This window comes from Pinus tabuliformis, chromosome 3_1 (assembly GCF_031772625.1).
Source record: "Pinus tabuliformis cultivar Carrire ecotype Pingquan chromosome 3_1, CPIR1, whole genome shotgun sequence".
Classification (NCBI taxonomy): Eukaryota; Viridiplantae; Streptophyta; class Pinopsida; order Pinales; family Pinaceae; genus Pinus; species Pinus tabuliformis.
In genome coordinates, this window is record NC_142301.1 from 172,297,067 (window position 1) to 172,315,915 (window position 18,849).

Consider the following 18,849-nt stretch of genomic DNA (forward strand, 5'->3'; position numbering starts at 1 on the left):
TGATTGCTAATGGAAATGAAAGAGATTGGTAAATGGGCTGATATGAAACATTGAACTAACTGTCCTAAGAAAAGAACATGGTAACTTGATTTTAAAAAAGAAGGAATATATATTTAAAAAAAGAAGAGGAGATTATATATAACAAAAAAAATACGAGTTGAAAAAAAATTATTAAAAAAAAGGGTCAATATAAATAGAAAACTTGAAAAACAATTATATAAAAAATGTATATATAATTATTTTTTCTTTAATAAAATAGAAAAACAAAGAAAGAGACTGTGCTGCAGCCATACGACAATGACCACCTGTGCTGTCACAATTTTGCGATGCCTGACAACCACCGAAAACCCCCACCAAAAACCTTCATTGTCGAGCTACTGGTTCGCTGTCTGTAGCATCTATCGTCCAATGAAATCGCTCAGCTGTCAGTTTCACCACAACGATTCTTCCACCATTGTCGCCACCTTACCCCTTGACCACTCCACTAGCAGTTACCAATTAGCGCCGCCTCTGTGCCCACTGCAGCCACATTCTCTTCATCATTAACCGCTCTATAGAACTATCCGTTGCACTAAGTGCCTTTCCTGTTGCTCGTCTGCCAAAGTAGGATTGACTGAAACTAGAGGCTCAGGTAAGGCATTCAACCGAAGAAATCTTCTATCCATTTCAAACGGTGTGTGACTCTTGAAGAAGGTTTTTCTTACTATACCTGTTACCCATCGATTCATATAGTTGTTGGAAAAATTAGGAGAGCAAACATGGAAACATTTCCGATCGCATCTGTTCGATCGCACAACTATTCCTAAATTCATCCATAATTAAATGTTGTGAAAGGGTGTTTGTTAAGGAGAAATAAGTCATTTAAAATTATATGTATAAAGAAAAAAAGGGTTATTTGGAAAAATTACAAGGAATCTTAAAAGGTGAGGAAGCTAAGTTGCAGGAAACGTTGCCTAGGGGTCCGTTTCCGGCCGGAAACGAAACGGAAACGCGTTTCGGCGTACCGTACGGCCTGGAAACGCGTTTCCGGCCGTACGGGCACGTTTCCCGAAATGGAAACGTGCCCGTACGGCCGGAAACGCGTTTCCAGGTTGTACGGGCCCCGTTTCCCCAAAAAATGACTTGTTTTTTAAATTTTTTTTTTTTCTAATTAGTTTTTAAATTTTTTTAGGGTTTCTAAGCTGTTCTAGAAACCATTTCTAAAGTTATAAAAGAGCAGTGCCTCTGATTCTCTCATCACACTATTCAGCAAGGAGTTTCTCTTGGAGATTGGCAGTTGTTTCAGTAGCTGGTGTTTTGAGCAGTGAGCAAAGTAGATTTCAGCAGCGGGAGAAAGAGATTTCAGCAGCAAGAGAAGGAGATTTCAGCAGGAGATTTCTGTAGCAGCAGATTTGGCTCAGGTACAGCCATATTTCTCTTCTCTTTTCTGGCATTTCCGGGTAGTTTCAACCACAGAAAATTAATTTGGGTAAGCCACATTCATTTTGTTAGTTTTTTCTTACTATTTCTTCAATTTTTCTAGGGTTTATGCAGCTAAATTGCTGAAAAACGTTTTTTATTTATAGATTTGTTTTTTAAATTTATTTTTGCAGCAGATTTGGCTCAGGTACAGCCATATTTCTCCTCTTTTCTGGCATTTTAGGGTAGATTCAGCCACAGAAAATTAATTTGGGTAAGCCACATTCATTTCTTAGTTTTTTTCTTACTATTTCTTTAATTTTTCTAGGGTTTATACAGCCAAAAATATGAAAAACGTTTTTATTATTTACAGATTTGTTTTTTTAATTTATTTTTGCAGCAATGGCTTCCAGCCAAAGTGCAGCTGCAACTTCAAGCCCTAGGGCCAACCCAAGGGCTGAATATTATCCTCTTTGGAGGCATGTGACGAAGCTTCAAAAATGTGGAGGTGGTGGCTCATGGGAATGGCGATGCACTCTTTGCAATAATACGTACAAGGGCTCCTACCCAAGAGTGAAGGCGCATCTGTTGCATGGAGGAGGACAGGGGATTCTGGGTTGCACAAAAACATCAGATCCGTTGGTAAGGAGGGCATATCAAAGAGAGCAAGATGAGGCGGATGGTACTAAGAGAAGGCATGATGAGCATACTCAGGCTACATCTAACATTGAGCCAAGGATTGTAGTTGAAGCAAGAAAGAGGAGAGCTGGTCACACTCAAGAACATGAACAAGCAGCACCCAAACATACCAGAGGCTCAGGGGCATCCCAATCAGTTCAGGATAGCAGAATTGCTAGATTGGTGAATGTGCAAGCAAGAGAAGAAGCTGATTCCAGAGTGGCCAGGTGCATTTATGCATGTGGTATCCCATTCAATGTTGTTCGCTCTCCTTACTGGCAAGATATGATAAGGGCAGTTAACAAAGCTCCTCAAGGGTACAAGGGGCCCAACTATGAGAAAGTCAGAACCCAGCTTCTCAAAAATGAGAAGGAACTTGTGGAGGACGTTTTAGCTCCAATTCGTTCTTCCTGGAGTAGCTCTGGGGTTACCATAGTCTCAGATGGTTGGACAGATATGAGGCGCAGACCATTGATAAATATCATTGCCACTTCCCCCAAAGGAGCAATGTTTATCAAGGCAGAAGACTGCTCAGGAGAGGTGAAAGATGCACAATTCATTGCTGATGTTATTATAAAAGCTATTGAACAAATAGGGGCTAATAGGGTGGTGCAAGTTATCACGGATAATGCACCAGTTTGCAAAGCTGCATGTTTAATTATTGAGGGGAGGTATGACCACATCTTTTGGACACCATGCATTGTCCATAATCTGAATCTGATCTTAGAGGAGATCGACAACAAAGTTTCCTGGATAAAGGAAGTCACAGGGGAAGCAAGGGAGATTATCAAATTCATCACCAACCACCACCAGTCTCAGGCCATATTTCGAGAGTACTCCAAATTGGAGTTGTTAAAAGTTGCTGAGACAAGATATGCCTCAAACTTCGTGATGTTGCGCCGCCTTGTTGAGGTTAAGCATGCATTAGTTTCTATGGTGGTGAGTCAACTTTGGATTGAGTGGAGACAAGCAGATTCAGAGCGGGGATCTATGGTCCGTAGATTGTGCCTTGATGAGGATTGGTGGAGCAAGGTAGATTTCTTGCTAAAGTTCACAACCCCTGCATTTGAGCTTCTCCGGAGTGCTGACACTGACCAACCTTTCTTGGGAGAGGTATATGATGGCATGGATTCCATGGTTGAGAAAACTATGGAAATCATTTCGCAGGAGTCTCCACAACTTCTGTTTGTTGATGATCATTTTGCTGGTTTGATCAAGAAAATCATTGTTGACAGGTGGAACAATTTCAATACACCATTGCACACTTTAGCACATGCTTTGAACCCCAAATTTTATGATGAGGAGCTTATTGCTAAAAGCAATGGGAAGAGGAAGGCACCCCATAAGGATAGAGAGGTGGCTACTGGGGTGAAAAAAGCACTAATGAGAATGTTTCCTTTTCATCTACATAGGGAGGTAAAGGAGGAATTTGCCAGTTTTGCTGCAGGAATAGATGATTATGCAGATATATCAGCTTTGGAGGAGAGAAGCACCATGAATCCAGTTAGGTGGTGGATTTGTCATGGAGCAAATGGTGTACATTTGCAAAGCCTTGCCATTCGTATTCTTTCACAAGTGGCAAGCTCTTCATGAGCAGAAAGGAATTGGAGCACTTATGGTTTTATTCATTCTGTGAAGCGCAATAGGTTGGGCTCACAGAAAGCAGAGGATCTTGTTTATGTGCACTCCAACCTTCGCCTTGCATCTCGTAGGGGTCCAGAATACAACAGTGGTCCTTCTAAAGAATGGGATGTGGATGTAGAAAATCCTGATTTGGATCTCTCTCTTGCTGCCCTGAATATTGGGGAGGATTCTGGAAGTGGAATTGGTGCATCATCTTCTTCAGCACCACCATCCACTGTTGAGCATTCTGCTGCTTCTATTTTTGATGAGGATTGTTATGATGAGGATTAGTCTTTTGTGACTTGTCTCTATAGTTCTTGCAGCCTTATAGTCTTTATTGTACTTGCAGCCTCATATACTAATATAAATAAAGGCTGATTTTGGATTTTCCAGTTCCTATATTTTTATTTTCATTATGTGATGACTCATGAGTAAATGTGATCATTGTGATGTAAATTTAATCTTAATGTTAAAATGTTTAAGTAAATGTATCATTAATGCTTTATGATTGCACATATATATATTAATAATTTTTAAATGTTTTTAATATATATATATATATATATATTCGCGTTTCCCCGTTTCCAAAATTTGGGGAGGTCGCGTTTCGTTTCGCTTCCGCGTTTCGTTTCGCTTCCCCGTTTCGTGCAACTTAGTGAGGAAGTTAACAAAATCGTAGCTTAATAAATTATGGACGCTGTCATAAAATATTAAGTTACTTTTTAAAGGAAAAAATTATAAAGGTAAAAAAGAAGAAAACTATTATACTCCTAAAAGTATATAAAGGAGTACTTTGAAGTATTGAAGAGAGATATTTAAGGAAAGTAATGGCTATTGGAGGATTTTTTTTTTAAATTAAGATATCGTAATTATATATTAGAAAAAAAGGGAGCAAATAAAGTAAAGAGAATTATTGAACGAAAAAAATGGAAGGAAAAAGTTTTGAAATTTTATGAAAAAGGTATTTATTTAATTATTAAAAAAAGCAAAAGTATTTAAATATTTTAGAGCAAGATGGAAACTATTAATGACAAAAAAAGAATGGATTCTAATTCAGAAACAAAGGAAGACTTTTTTTCTTATAAAGGTGTTTCAATTGCAGATTGTAGATTAATTATATTAAAAGGGAATACCCAAGGGAAGGAGATTAATATCACAGTTAGCACAAGTGTCGAGGAAAGTTACGTCAATGTTAATTTGGCAAATCAACTATTAATTCCAGAGTCAAGCATAGGGGAAAGAAAAAAATATTTTTGGCTACAAGGAATATGAAATTAATGATTTACAAGTAATAATTGACACTTATGTATACATCTCTCAATTCTGTGTCGTAACTATGCTTAATTTTAAAATTGACATAATTTTTGGTCAACCTTGGTTAAAAGAATTGGGTACGTTCATGTTAAACTTAGAGAAAAGGATTTTGATGTTTTCTTGTAAGAATAAGATGATCACATTTCAGGACATGACAATGAAGTCAGAATCAATAATGCCTTCATCATAAGACTTCAAGGATATTTCGAAATTAATATTTCAAGATAATAAAAAAACTATACCAAAGAAGTAGAAAGAGTTTGAAGAAGTCATCTCCAATAAAGACAGAGAAATTTCGCACCTTAAAGATCATAGTGAAAAACTACTTGAACAAGTCAAGGAAGCTAAGGCCACAAAAAAAGAACTCAAGAAGCACTTATCAGAACAAGAAGAGGAAAATTTACGTTTAAAGAACCTTAATCAAACATTAGTAGAACAAATCAAAAGTTTAAAAGATGAGGAGGATACTAAGAATAAAGTCAACAATCCAAAAAGTGAAGAGATTTTACGCCTAAGGAATCATAACCAAACCCTTCTTATGCAAATAAAGAAGCTTAAAAGTGACAAGAAGTCGATAAATGACAAGTTAGAACAACTTACTCAAGAAGAAGTATTGAAGCCTCCAGTCGTAACATTCCCAAGTTGAAGATAAAGGAAAAAATACCGATCTAGTCAATATCACAATTCAAGAAGTTGAGAAACCAATAGAAGTTAAAACATATTCAGGTGAAGCAGTTCAAACAATGGGAATTCCAAGTGATGATGCAGTGGTCAACTCAACAACAACAATACATGAAGTAAATCAGGAAACTGCCATACCCAAGATAAGGGAAAATCAAACCAGAATAATTCCTTATCGACATCTGATTCACAAGAGCAGAGAACTAAGTTGGTCTACATATTTGAACCATTCAGAACAAAAACAACAGATTTATGTTCCAAGAGACACTAAAGTTTGTTGAATCCAGTCCTATGATAACAATTCATTACAAATTTCCAGTGAACAAAGGATTCCACAGAAGATTAATCTAGGATGGTCAAGATCCATTCTCAGTCCGACAATTCTGTTTATCACTCAGAGGATCATATCGTCCTCTATCAACAAAGATGTAAGTTCTGAGAAGAGAAGATATTCGAAATGGGAAGAAAGATCAAGCCCTTTCATTAGTAAGCTTTGAGGACAAAGCTTTTTGAAGAGGAAGGCAATGTTACGAATATAATCTATATAAAATAATAAAATAAATGTAAACAATAATAATCATAATTAATGATTAATTAACTAGTAATTAGTTAATGAAGGGACATGTCTCTGAAAACATGGCCATTCGTGAAAGGGTACCGGCCTAGGTATATGTACATGACCCTCGGTTGTAATCACATCATCTCGTCAGTTCTTTTATATAATATTTAATATGCAATTACTTGTCCTACAATGGATGTTCTTGTCTTCGAAGTGTTTTGAAGATTACTCTGCTGTGTATACTAACTATGTTCATTACATTATCCAAAAGAGGCTCTATGCCAGCCTTTTCATGCATGTGGGAGTGATGCGACACTTCTTAGGGAAAGCGTCAACATCAAAAGGGATGCACTAGCCCTCCCAAGTCATCTTAGTGATAACCATCTTCATATGGGCTTCAGAACAAGGTATCGTCTATCAAATAGGTTCAAGGCCAACTTGGAGGCTTCTTAGGTCCATTTGGGCACATCATCAAATAGTCCATTGCCCTAGATTTCATTCCCAAAATTTTAGCGTCTAGAGGTTCATCAAGGGGTGTCGTAGTATGTGGGAAGCTGCTCAAGGTCCAACACTCATCTTTCGAGGGGCAACGTTGGGGCCACAAAGTAATGTTTTCTCTCATAACTAGGCAAATTACCTATTGGAAGGTACTAAAGAAGAATCAAACTATCCCTCAAGGGATCTTTGCTGCATATGTGATACCTCCTGAACAAAACCTTTAAAGATCAAGTGAGATCATCTTTATTAGGGACATGAAACCATCATAGTGAACCATATCTAATGTTAGGTGCACATAAATACTTCACAAAAAACTTACCTTCAAATGTCTAACTAGATCAGGATGGATCTATAAACAAGTTACCTCACTTATGTTAGGGATGATTAGGTCAGGAACCTTATTAGGTGCCTCAAGCCCTCAAAGGGAGTGACTTGTCTCAGGTTAGTGCATCAATCCATAGGAGTGTGTGATTTGTGTTGAACCATGTAACTAGGTTTGGACTTCATAATGGCATATGTAATCATGATTTCATATATTTGATGTAATGAGAAAAATAAATTATTATTATTGATCTTGAGGCATGGGTTTCATGCTCAAGAGAGTTTATTATTATAGATTAAGCTCCCATTGTGAGCTTCTAGGGCTTGTTATTGAGTTACAAGTGTAGGGAGTCATTGTCATGTATAAAAGACCTGTTGTTGCTCAAACTAGCAGGGGTCCTAGGAGGGGATCCTAAAAGGGAAACTACTAGGTCAAGGGCAACAATGAAGCGATAACCCACTGTCACCTCAACTAAGGCTCCCTGCTCTTTACAGCCTTTTATCGATGGGAGGAGACTCGGTATAAAGGGAATCACTAGATGGATGAGTTAATAAAAGGATAAGGAGTGATTTTTAAGTGTTGAAATATGTAACTAGGTTAAGTCTTCATAATGGCATATGTATTCGTGATTTTATGTATTGAATGCAAAAAGGAAAATAAATTTATTATTATTCTTGAGGCATGAGTTTCATGCTCAAGGGGATTTTTTTTTTTAGGTCAAGCACCCATTGAGTGCTTCTAGGTTTGTCATAAAGTCTATTGAGTCATTGTCATGTATTGAATACCCATTTAGGCATGTTACATATTGTAAAGAAAATTTATTAGAGTCAAAATAGAATCAAAAGACCCTCCAAGACCTCGTCGTGGCACAAAGATCAAGTCGGCCTACATGAAGGGACAAGTTAACCTAAAAAGAGCAATTCGTACCCCTCACAAGCATATATATAAGAAGGAACTTGACCTCATTATGACTCAGTCAAGCAAGTTTGATCTTCTTAAGATAGAAGCTGGAAAAAGGACGACAAGGAAGGAGAAGAACTAGATCAAAGTTTTTGGACCTCTCTTTCTCTCTCATGTTAGGGTTTCTACATTTTATGGGCAAAAGAATTTGTTGGGCAGAAGAATTTTCTGGACAAGAATTTGCCAGGCAGGTGGAATTTGCAGAAGAATTTGCTGGGTTGGTGGAAGTTGCAGAAGAGTTTGTTTGGCATATCAATGTTGCAGAAGAATGTGTTGGGCATGGCGAAGTTCTAGAAGAATCTACCGAGCAAGTGGAAATTGCATAAGTTGTTGGATTCAAGGTTTGACTTGGTCTTGGAGGGTCTTGGTACAGGGTCATAGGTCTTAGAATTCATCAATTGAAGTTCTATAAGAAGAGAAGAATTCTTGTGGGTTTTCCTCTTAGTTGGAGAGGTTTTGGCCCTGGCTGATTGCCTACATCTTGTGTCCTATTGTCTCTTTGATTTTATTGTTTGGTGGCTGTTTGATGATAAAAAAACTAATAATAATCAATTTTAAGAAGAAGGTAATCAAGTTAAGTAAAAATACATCACAAGCAATTATCAAAGTAAGAGAAATCACCTAATCTAGCTGCCCTAGATTTCTCAACATGGTATTAGAGCTAAGGTGTCAAGACAAGGAAATGCAACTTAAAGAAGGACACTCGAGGGCCGAAGAACTAGAAAAGCATCTAAGAAGCATCAAGAACAGTTCGATCAAGAAAGAGAAAAAAGCCTTATACCCAACGAAGGAAGAATAAAGAAGAGCAAAGCATTTCCTGCTCTGTTTTGGGCTAATTCTCCTCCACACATGCGAAGGTTAGGGCATCATCCTGCAACAGTAGAAGTTGAAAATTGCAATCACTCAAAGGAGCCAAAGTTTGGGTTAAAGAAGGACTATTTAGCAAGCCGAATTGTCAAGAGAAGGAGTCAAGGTCAAGCGAAGTCAAAAGGAGGCAAGTCTGTCCATATTCCAGCCACACGTGTGACCTAGGGTTTCTGCAAGAGAAGCCAAAATTGCAGTCTTGCAACAAGAAGCCTAAAATATGAAGAAGGGTTGAAATCTGAAGTTGTAAAAAGACCTAAAAGCCCTAGCTCATCCATAGAAGAACTACACATTGAAGCATTTAAAAGTCTCTACATTCTAGAGAAGCAAGAAGAAGCGTAATCATCATCATCAAGGAATCAAGGTGATCTCCCTCTCGTTGAAGGATCACTTTTGAAGGAAAACATCTTCATCAAGAAGACATCTTCTATCATCATCAAAATAAAGAAGGCATCAAGTTGAAGATATTAACATCAAGTAGCATCTTCACTTTGACAAGTAAGTATCTTTATATCTATATTTGAATCTATCAAAATTGTTGATCAATGGTTGTCATTGAAGTCAACCCAAGCAGCACCAGGGGCTACCCCGATCTTGCATGGGCATTTTGACTTGATAACTTACTCTATTCTGAGTCAAGGATCTTCTAGATGGATTCTACTCGTCGAGATGTTTTTGTTGATATATGGCACACCACGTAATTCTTCATGGTTTGAGAGATATTTGTGTTTGAAGTTAGTAACCCCAGTTAGTGGGCTAAAACCCTATGGGGTTGTGGCATGGCACTCATAATTGGTTGTGGTCATTGAATAGTCAATAATTAATATTTTTTTTTGCTCCTAAAATCCCTCCAACGTTCACTTGTTGAGGGCCCTCTCAACTCTAGACATTCATATAAATTGGGACCCTCATATCCTCTAGTAGGGATTTTGTGGCTTCAAATAGTTCATCGTGGCATTTTTGCTATAACTTTTTTTCTGCGAAGATTCAGAAGCTGAAATTAAAACCCATTTGAGTTGAAATATTGATGAACCTCGTGACCGAATTTGAAATCTCGGTTCACTATATTTTTGGAGATATGATTCGAGGAAGTTAGGGTTTTTGCAGGCTCCCGAATTCCATGTCAAACAGGTGATGTTGGGAAAATCTTCATAACTCTCTCTGAGCATTGGATTCAAATTTCGTAAATAGTGACAGAAAGAGGACAAACTATAGTTTGTTGGGTATCGTTTTTAGGGCCGAAGGTTGCAACAGTGACACGTGGCACTTCGTAAAAGTTTGCTCTACTGAACCAATCTATAATCAGGTCATCGTGGGAGATTGGACATAACTCTTTGTTGAAGAATCAAATCTTGATCAGACCCCCTAGTGTAGGAAGGAGGATCCCAACCATCAGGAAGATTTGCTTCCTTCTAGGTTGTTGGAAAACTCCTGGGAGTGTTTCACTTCCTTTGAGGTCTTCCTGGTAATGTATTGTATGTACATTGTACACTACATAATACAATGCTTTGTTAAAGCCAAATCCCTTGTGTACTGCTTTTCATGTTATATGTTTTATGGTTTTATGATGATGCTCTAAATTATCTTTAAGAATTAACCAATTGTGACAAATAATAGGAAATACTGATTCACCCCCCTCTCAGTGTTTCCAACACATGATATGCTTTTTCCTTTTCTTTTAGCTGCATCAACCTCTTAGGGAAAAGTTTCAGGCCCTACCTAGGTATGTGGATGTATGGGTGCCGAAGCCTAGAGAACTAATCGTGAGTTGAACCCAAAGAATGGATGTGAGGTAAGGACGTGTAATATATGATGGAAAGTGGTAAGTATGGAATAGGGATAGATGGAACTACGTTATCTCATTAAGGGCTTCCCAAGTAGTGCCCCTCCTATACCCATTGAACCATTAAGGGAGGTCCCACTGGACTAGGATTGTAGATTAACCTTCCATTTAAGGTGAGGGAACAAGATCACAGTCAAAACCCATCCTTCTTCCAATTCACCTCGTAATCCATATCAAATGCACAAATACAAACAAGCATAAGCACCCGATTGCAAAATGAATAGAATACCTTTTGATCGGAAGCCCACCTTCGTCCATGTGCTCATATTGGATGGGTGAAAGCATGTAGCTGATGCAGGTGGCAAAGATATAGTAGCACATCATCATCTAGTGGTGGTTGTCAAGGGCTACATGGATGACTGGTTGGATGTGAGGTACGGGAGAAAAGTTTTCTCCGATAAGGTTACCTATTTTGGTGGGTAACAATGCCCTTTTAGGGCTCGAAATGCTCCAAAGGTGCAAATGAAGGGCTAGATGAGTCTCCCAGCATCATGATCAACCTTATTTTGTGAAAGGATCCTCAAATCAAGCTGCGAAGCATCTCCATGTGTCTAAAAGCTAGCTCTTGGCGCCTTGTGTCATATCTATGGGTGTCATCTAGACAACATGGTGTACTCTTTGTCCAATGTTGGGGCTCCATCAAGTATAGAAAGCCCTCCTCAATCATCCTGGGGGATAACCATCCTCATATGGGTTTTGGATCAAGGCATGCCCATCAAGTAGTGCCACGGTCAACCTAGGGGCATGTTGGGTCCACTGTTACATCCTTAGTAATCCTCAACGCTAAGCAAGATGAACTCAATTTTTTGGCATTTGAGGGTGCTTTGGGCCCTAGGGTCTTCATCAATTGCCAAAATCATTTTAGTGCCCAACATTGTTGTATAAGGGCAACACTACATTTGCAAAGCCATCATGCTCTCTGGGGGTTTAGTATGGTCTGAGAATCATGTGGAGTAGGAGTGAAATAAACTGTCGTCAAGGCCTCAGCTGCTCTATGCAAACCACTTGAAAAGACCATTCCAAACTCAAGTGAAAGCAACCATTTATTAGAGACAATAACCATAGATGCATCTTACCTAAACCATACTTAAACATAGTAAAACTTCAAACTGGGATCACCTTCAAATATCTAACTAGAGCAAGTCCCGTAAAAGTGTTCCCTATCTTTGTAGAAGTGGTTAGGTAATCAACCATATTAGGTGCTTCCAACCCCTAGGGGAAGGTGGCATTTCCAAGGTCAACACCTCAATCCATAGGTGTTAGTGGGAATAGGTGGCAATGGAGGGGAATGAATTCATAGCCAAGTACCATGGTTAGGGGACCAACTAATGAAGGTCCACATCTTGAGTGTATAGATGTAATGGAGAATCATGAAGGCATGAGTTGCTCCTTTGCTTGGCATGTGTTTTCCACCCCTCTATTGCACCTTTTAGTTCTTTTTTGATAATGTTTTTTATATGGTGCATAGCTCAAGGATCAAAGCTTTCTCTTTATGATATAGCATTTGTTTAACCCCTTAAAATGAGTCAGTTCCTCTCTCATTAGGTTTGGGACATGCAAGGGTTGCTTGTTGAGATGGAGCATCAAGTACTCAAGAATCAGGTGATGGCTAATGACTTCAAAAATTCAACCATAAAGAATAATAGAACAATAGAGATCACAATACACAAAAGAAGACAAGATTTACCTTGGGAAAACCCACCAAGGGGAAAAACCTAGAAACCTTTTTCAATAGAGAAATTCTTCTTGTTCAATGAGAGACACAGCTAGAGCAACTCGTTTTGCCTATTTGACCCAGAATTTCAGTCCTCTTGCAATTCCTAGCTGCCCCATAAATTTTGGCCCTGCAGCGACTGCCCAGTTACCTAGAAAATTTTGCTCCTCTGCAACAAAATGCCTAGCAAAATGCAAACCACAAAGAGACTCCAATCCACACGTGCAAGTTGCAAGAGAGAGAGAAGAGAGAGATTTCGTCCTTTTTCATCCTATTTCGTCCTTCTTGTCCTTCGCTAGCTTCCTAGAAACTGTCTTTTTGTGTGAGAGATCGAATGCCCAAATGGAGGAGATCGATCTGCCTTTATATAATAGTTTGTCTTAGTCGAATGGGTGTTTCCTACTAGGGTCGACTTGACTTGGAAGGAAGCGAACTTGTCACTTTTTGGCGCCAAAAATTATATTTCAAAAATTCAAATTTCCTTCTTTAAACAATTGCAATGGGACTTTGACTCAAAATGATTTTTCTTTTGACTATAGCATTTAAAATATGCTTTTCAATAATAAATACATCAAGTGACCAAATATACATTATGAAGACCGATCATAGTTACAAAATCAACAATTCTCGATGGTAATAGGTATTCACAAGGTCAAGGCCCGAGAGAAAGGGTTTCTTACAATGATATTTAGTTAATCCAAGGCTTCATGAAACCCTCAAGAAAGTCCTCAAGTTGAGGGAGAAGAAACTAGGGTTTCCCTCTTAGAGCAACACCTAGGGCAAGAGATTTTATGGATGAAATTTGAGTGGATGCCCACCAAATTGATAGGTTATGTAGCCTAGACCTATCTCTTGATGTTTGGGCTCTCAAATCACCAAAAATCCTCCTCCCTAAAATTTCGCTCCAAACCCTAGATTTTCACTCTAGCCTTAAAACGACCAAATTTGAGAAGAGGAAACTATGGATAAAATTTAAGGTTGATCACCAAAGACTTGGACTAGTGCCTTGTCCTTTGGGCATATAGAGTCAAGGATGCTTTAGATAAGCCTAATTTGTTTCCAAGGAGGCTAAAATTTGATGCCCTAGGTACCAAAATTCCAACATTTATCCACTCAATGATAATGATGGAGAGTTATAGGAATTCCTCCACTAGGAACATTCATTACATGTTATACTAGTGAGTAACATATGTAATTCTCAACTAGATAACTTTAGACAAATTCAAAATGATAATCTTCAACAATAGGCACTTACTTGATAACATGTAGTATATGCATCCATTCACTAAAGAAATAGCTCCAAAGACAATCCAAAATAGCTTCCAAACATTGAAAGGCATTCCAAGAATCTCCAATAGCCACAGAGAAACAAGTGCAAGTTCCTTCAAGAGGTCCGAATTTTCCAAGTGTGATGATGAGAGATCAAATGAGATCTCCCTAATTTATGTGTTCTATGATCTCTAATTTTAGCCTATGAGCCCCTCAAATAATAAAATAATGGGCAAATACTAAGTGAGGTCGCAAGCCAATATAAAATTAGAATAAATCACCCACAAGTGGGTTGAAATGCTGATGTCATGCATGTGTAGGCCTCTTGTGGGCATGTGTTGAGCTCGTCCAGTGCCAAAGTGAATGTAAGGGCCTCCAAAAATCATCTGGGGGTTGGCCCCTAAATCTCCATGCAAATCATCGTGTGAACCCTAGTTTTGTGTTTGGAGCAAAGAATGGGTTTCATGGATCTCCTGGTGATAGAATAGCTTGATTTTGCTCCAACATTGACGACTCTGAGGATGGCGATAGCCCTCCCATGTCTTGAAGGGGTGAGACAAATCTCATCTGGGCCTCGGATCAACTGCCAAACCATGTGTACATTGTGATGCTTGCTGGGGCACACTGGTCCAAGTGCATTATCTCATGATTAATGTGGGGCAAATTGCAAACTACTGAGGGTGTTGTAGGTGGCCATGGAATGGAATGATGCTTTAAAAGTGGTAGGAGTCCCATGGCTCTCAACGCTTCACCTGTAGGGTGTCATAATTCTTCTCTAGTGGACTTGGGCCCCAGTGAAGTTACCCAACCCACAAAATGTCCAGTGTTGCATCCTCACCATTAGGTACAATTATTATTAGTGCATCTATAAGTGAACCAAGCTTGTTAGTCAACGGAAAATTGATACTTCATATAGGTCTTTCCTTCTAAAGTCTGGGCTTTGAACACATAATTGTTTTACCTCCCTAGGTAGGAGTGGCTAATAGACGATCCTACTAGGTGTTCCCAGGCCCTAAGGGGAATGACATGTCCATGGTACATCCTTTAATCAATAGGTGGAATGTGAATAATGATGGAAAGGAAGGGGGATAAAAGGGGTCTTAGGGCCAAATGCCATGGTCAAAGGGGTAGCTATGATGAGGAGATCCACATCTTGGGCATACAGATGTGAGAAGGGAGCAATCATGAATGCATGAGTTATCCCAGCCTTTGTCTTTCCACCCCTCTTATTGCCTTTTTTCCTTTTCTTGATTTTTTTGTGTATTATTGCTCGAAGCTCTAGGAAATGAGAGTATGCTATGTATGATGTGTAACAATGATTACCCCTTGATGGGGGCAATTCATCACCCACTAGGGGTTGGGACATGCAAGGGTTCCTTTTCAATGATGTGATAGGGTGACATTGGCCCCAGGAACCAGGTGATGGCCATAATGATAATGCTTGGCTTTTTCCCATGTGTTAATATTAATGCCTTGACCATCCTTTGCATTTTCATGATTTTATTTCTTTTGTTTCTTGCTTGTGGCCATGATATGTTTTTTAATTTTTCTTTTAGCTACATCAACCTCCCAGGGCAAAGTTTCCAGGCTTGACCCAGATATGTGGACAAGGGGGTATGCTATGACCCAGTGGACCCATGGTTATGTGGACCCAGAGATGGGAGATAGAGTATAGGGCTCATAATGTATGGAGGGAAGTGATAAATACAGAATGGAAAAACCAAACCATGTTATCTCAATTGGGGTTTCCCAAGTATTGCCCTTCTTAAAGCTATGGGCCATTAGGGGAGGTCCCACTGGTCTATGATTGAAGATTAACCCCCCATTTAAGGTGAGAGAATAAAACCACGGTCAAAGCCCTTCGTTTTTCCAAGAATAATCCATGCCAAATGCCCAAATGAAAAACCAACATAAGCACTCGATTGCACAATGAATAACGTACCTTCTGGATTGAAGTGCCCACCTTCTAACATGTGCTCTCAACAAATGGGCGAGGAAGCATATGGCTAATGTAGGTGACGATGATAAAATGGCACATCACATCGGCTGCAAGGTGGATATCAGGGGTTGCTCGTTGTTGGTTGGAAAATTAGGAGAAAAGTTCTCCTAGGGGTACCCACTTTTGGTGGGTAACACGCCCTTTTACTTAGAACACTCCAGCGACTTAGATAGAAACACAAGGAAATTGACCCTCTGAAATAACCAAACCCGACCTCCATAAATGGTTGTAAATCGAGCCTCTTAAAACTCATATTTGACCAGCAATACAGTGATAACTTGACTCCCTTATTTGATAGTGAAACTCGACCAACAAAGGGAATGAGGCTCTCAGCCTCTTCAAACAGATGCAAACTCGACCCTTTTCCAATAGAACTCAACCCCATAAAATACTAAACTCGACTCTCGTTGAAATGGCACTTAGCCTCCACAAAAATGATTATAACTCAACCCTCAAAAAGACTCAAACTCGGTCAGTGAACACAAGGTAACTCTGCCTTAATGCTTCAGCAAAGCAATGGTAAATCGGTCCTCCCATATAGCTCAAAAATTCAACCTCTTGAATGGTGTGAACTCAGTCTGTATGAAGAGTACAAAATACACAAAGTCAGAATATAAAATCCACTGATAACACCTTAAAACTAATACCTTTATGTGAATGTCTTCTTTGTCATGCACAATGAAGCACAATGTCAGAATCTGAATGATCCCTTTCCAATACTAGCTAGGGTGTATAGTTTCAACACCAAAACCAACAACTAGAATGAAGGTTTCGAAAAACCCTAATCTTGTTTTTAAGAGCTCTTTAAAATTCTATTTTTCAAGTGAGCAAATGCAAGAATGAAGAGAGACTCTTCATTTTACCCTTTTTATAACTCATTTGACTCTTTTGCCACCTTTTTACTTTTTATTTAAATAAAGTCACTTTAGTGGGTTTTCTCACTTTATAATTTAAATGTGACTTTTTGTTAGCGTAGGATCCATATCCCCTTTTCCCCCTTTAGCTTTTATAAGGTTTTCTTCTAGGCGAATATTGTTCCCTCGATTAATTTTCTCGTCCTAGCATATGGGAACCTAATTAAGCTAGCAGAGTCGTCCCCTTATGTCTTCTAAGCAGATGGGGACATTACATGCTTGGCTTTTGGCCACATGCTAATTTATAAGTCCCGACCATTTTTTGCATTTGAATTTTTCTTTTGGCCATCATATGCTCTTTCTTTTTCATTTAGTTGCATCATCCTCCCAAGGTGCATTTCCAGGCCCTACCTAGGGTATGAAGATGTGTCGATGTCAAATCCCAATGAACCAATGGTCAATTAATCCGAAGAAGGGAGGTGGAACAAGGGCTTGTAAAGTACGGATGGAAGTGATAAGTATGTAAAAAAGATAGTTGGAACACGCTATCTCAATCATGGATTCCCAAGTAGTGCCCCCTACTAAAGCCAAGGGTCGTTAGGGGTGGTCCCACTGGACTAGGATAGAAAATTAACCCTCCATTTAAGGTAACAAAACAAAACTACGGCCATGACTATTCTTTATTCCAAGTCACCCCATAATCCATGCCAAAATGCCCAAATAAAAACAAGCATAAGCACCCAATTGCATAATGAATAAAGTATCTTTTGATAAAAAACCCACCTTTCAGCATGTGCTCTTGACAAATGGGCGAGGAACCATATGACTGATGCAAATGGCGGAGATATGAATGGCATGTCACATTGGCTACAAGGTGGCTCTCAGGGGTTGCTGGCTGCCGGCTAGAAGAGATAAATAGGAGAAATGTTTCTCCTATAACAATATCATTTACGATGGTCAATGATTTAATACAATTAGACGTATCATTTATGTTTTTATACTTTAAAATATATTATTTTATGTTTTTCCATTGTCCTGTATCCCCATGTCTTGGAAACTTGGTGGAATGCTGATTTTATCACATCTTCAAATTCCTATGTAAAGTTTGCATTTATGTTGTCGAATGCCTTTAGCTAAGTATGCTTACATTTTTCCATACAACCAACTTATTTAGCATGCCAAGATGCAGACTTGAGTTTATAGAGGAAGTCCTTTCTCTTGTTGCCTAGTGAAATAGGAGGAAATTCCTTTGAGAAGTACATTTGGTTATGCTCTGTGGTTGCTCTTACTGGATAATTCGACATGAAATATTGAAAGTATTTTATAGCAGCAAATAATTTTTTATTTGACAGCAAACTGACAATGACATGCTTTTTACACATTGACTGTAGTCCGTGAACAGGAGAAACCACGCATCGGTTCCTATTCCAGCCCATATTCTAGGCCGTGTAAGAGAACTGGCTACATCACAGTCACGAGCTATATGTACACCAAGCTCAAATAGTTCCCTTAGCCGCAGTGGAAGGACTGTACAGAAGAGGCATATGATGTAATAATCATAGAATGTACGAGGGGAATATGCCTAGGAACAGGGATTTCTTCCTGGTTGGTGCATTCATCTGTACAAGTGTCTGGCATATTGAGTAATGTTACTGGCTTAACAACTGTCTTTTATGAACATTTGTTTCAGAAATTCTATGCAGCAAATTGAGTAGCTGGATCCAGGCCAAACTTAGTTACAACGTTCTCAAAGAGTATGCAGGTTTTGGGATTGGTCTGCAAGTTCAGCTTATGGATCATGTCAAAAAATAGCCATTTGTAAATATTAACAAAAATATTGTAAATCAATTCTTGCAGTTCTCTTGGTTTTTAGTTGTGCTAGTTAGCATTTAAAGCACTGTGCAAGTTATATTTTGTCAAGAGGTATCATGTTCTTCAAGAATAACTTCTAATGCCTGGGCAGTGGGATCCTTTTGAATGATGTATTTTAGTGTATAGCAATATATGCATATATTGAATGTCATTGGGTTACATTTATTGTAATTTATTATTTTATGTGTTATAGACCATTTAGCTATTGCCAGCCCAAGTGCTGAGTCAAGCAGTCATCTTATAAATCATCAAACTGACTCATCTCTGGACTTTGTGGATTTCATTGAAAGCATGAAGCAATTCTTTATGGTTTTGTGGATTGTGTCCAGGGCTTCATTGATTACAAAATCAGGAAGCACAGATGGGCAATTTTGGTGCTGTTGCCATAAAATACCATAGAG

At 38.7% G+C, this 18,849-nt stretch overlaps 1 pseudogene across 1 annotated transcript in view; it reads left to right on the top strand.

Annotated features, from left to right (window-relative positions):
* Positions 1–18,607, top strand: part of LOC149186350 (uncharacterized) — a 181,289-nt pseudogene extending 162,682 nt beyond the window's left edge. The window contains exon 9 of the transcript XR_016255693.1: positions 17,968–18,607. The product of XR_016255693.1 is annotated as an uncharacterized LOC149186350 (transcript). The remainder of the gene's footprint in view (positions 1–17,967) is intronic.
* Positions 18,608–18,849: the final 242 nt, after the last annotated feature.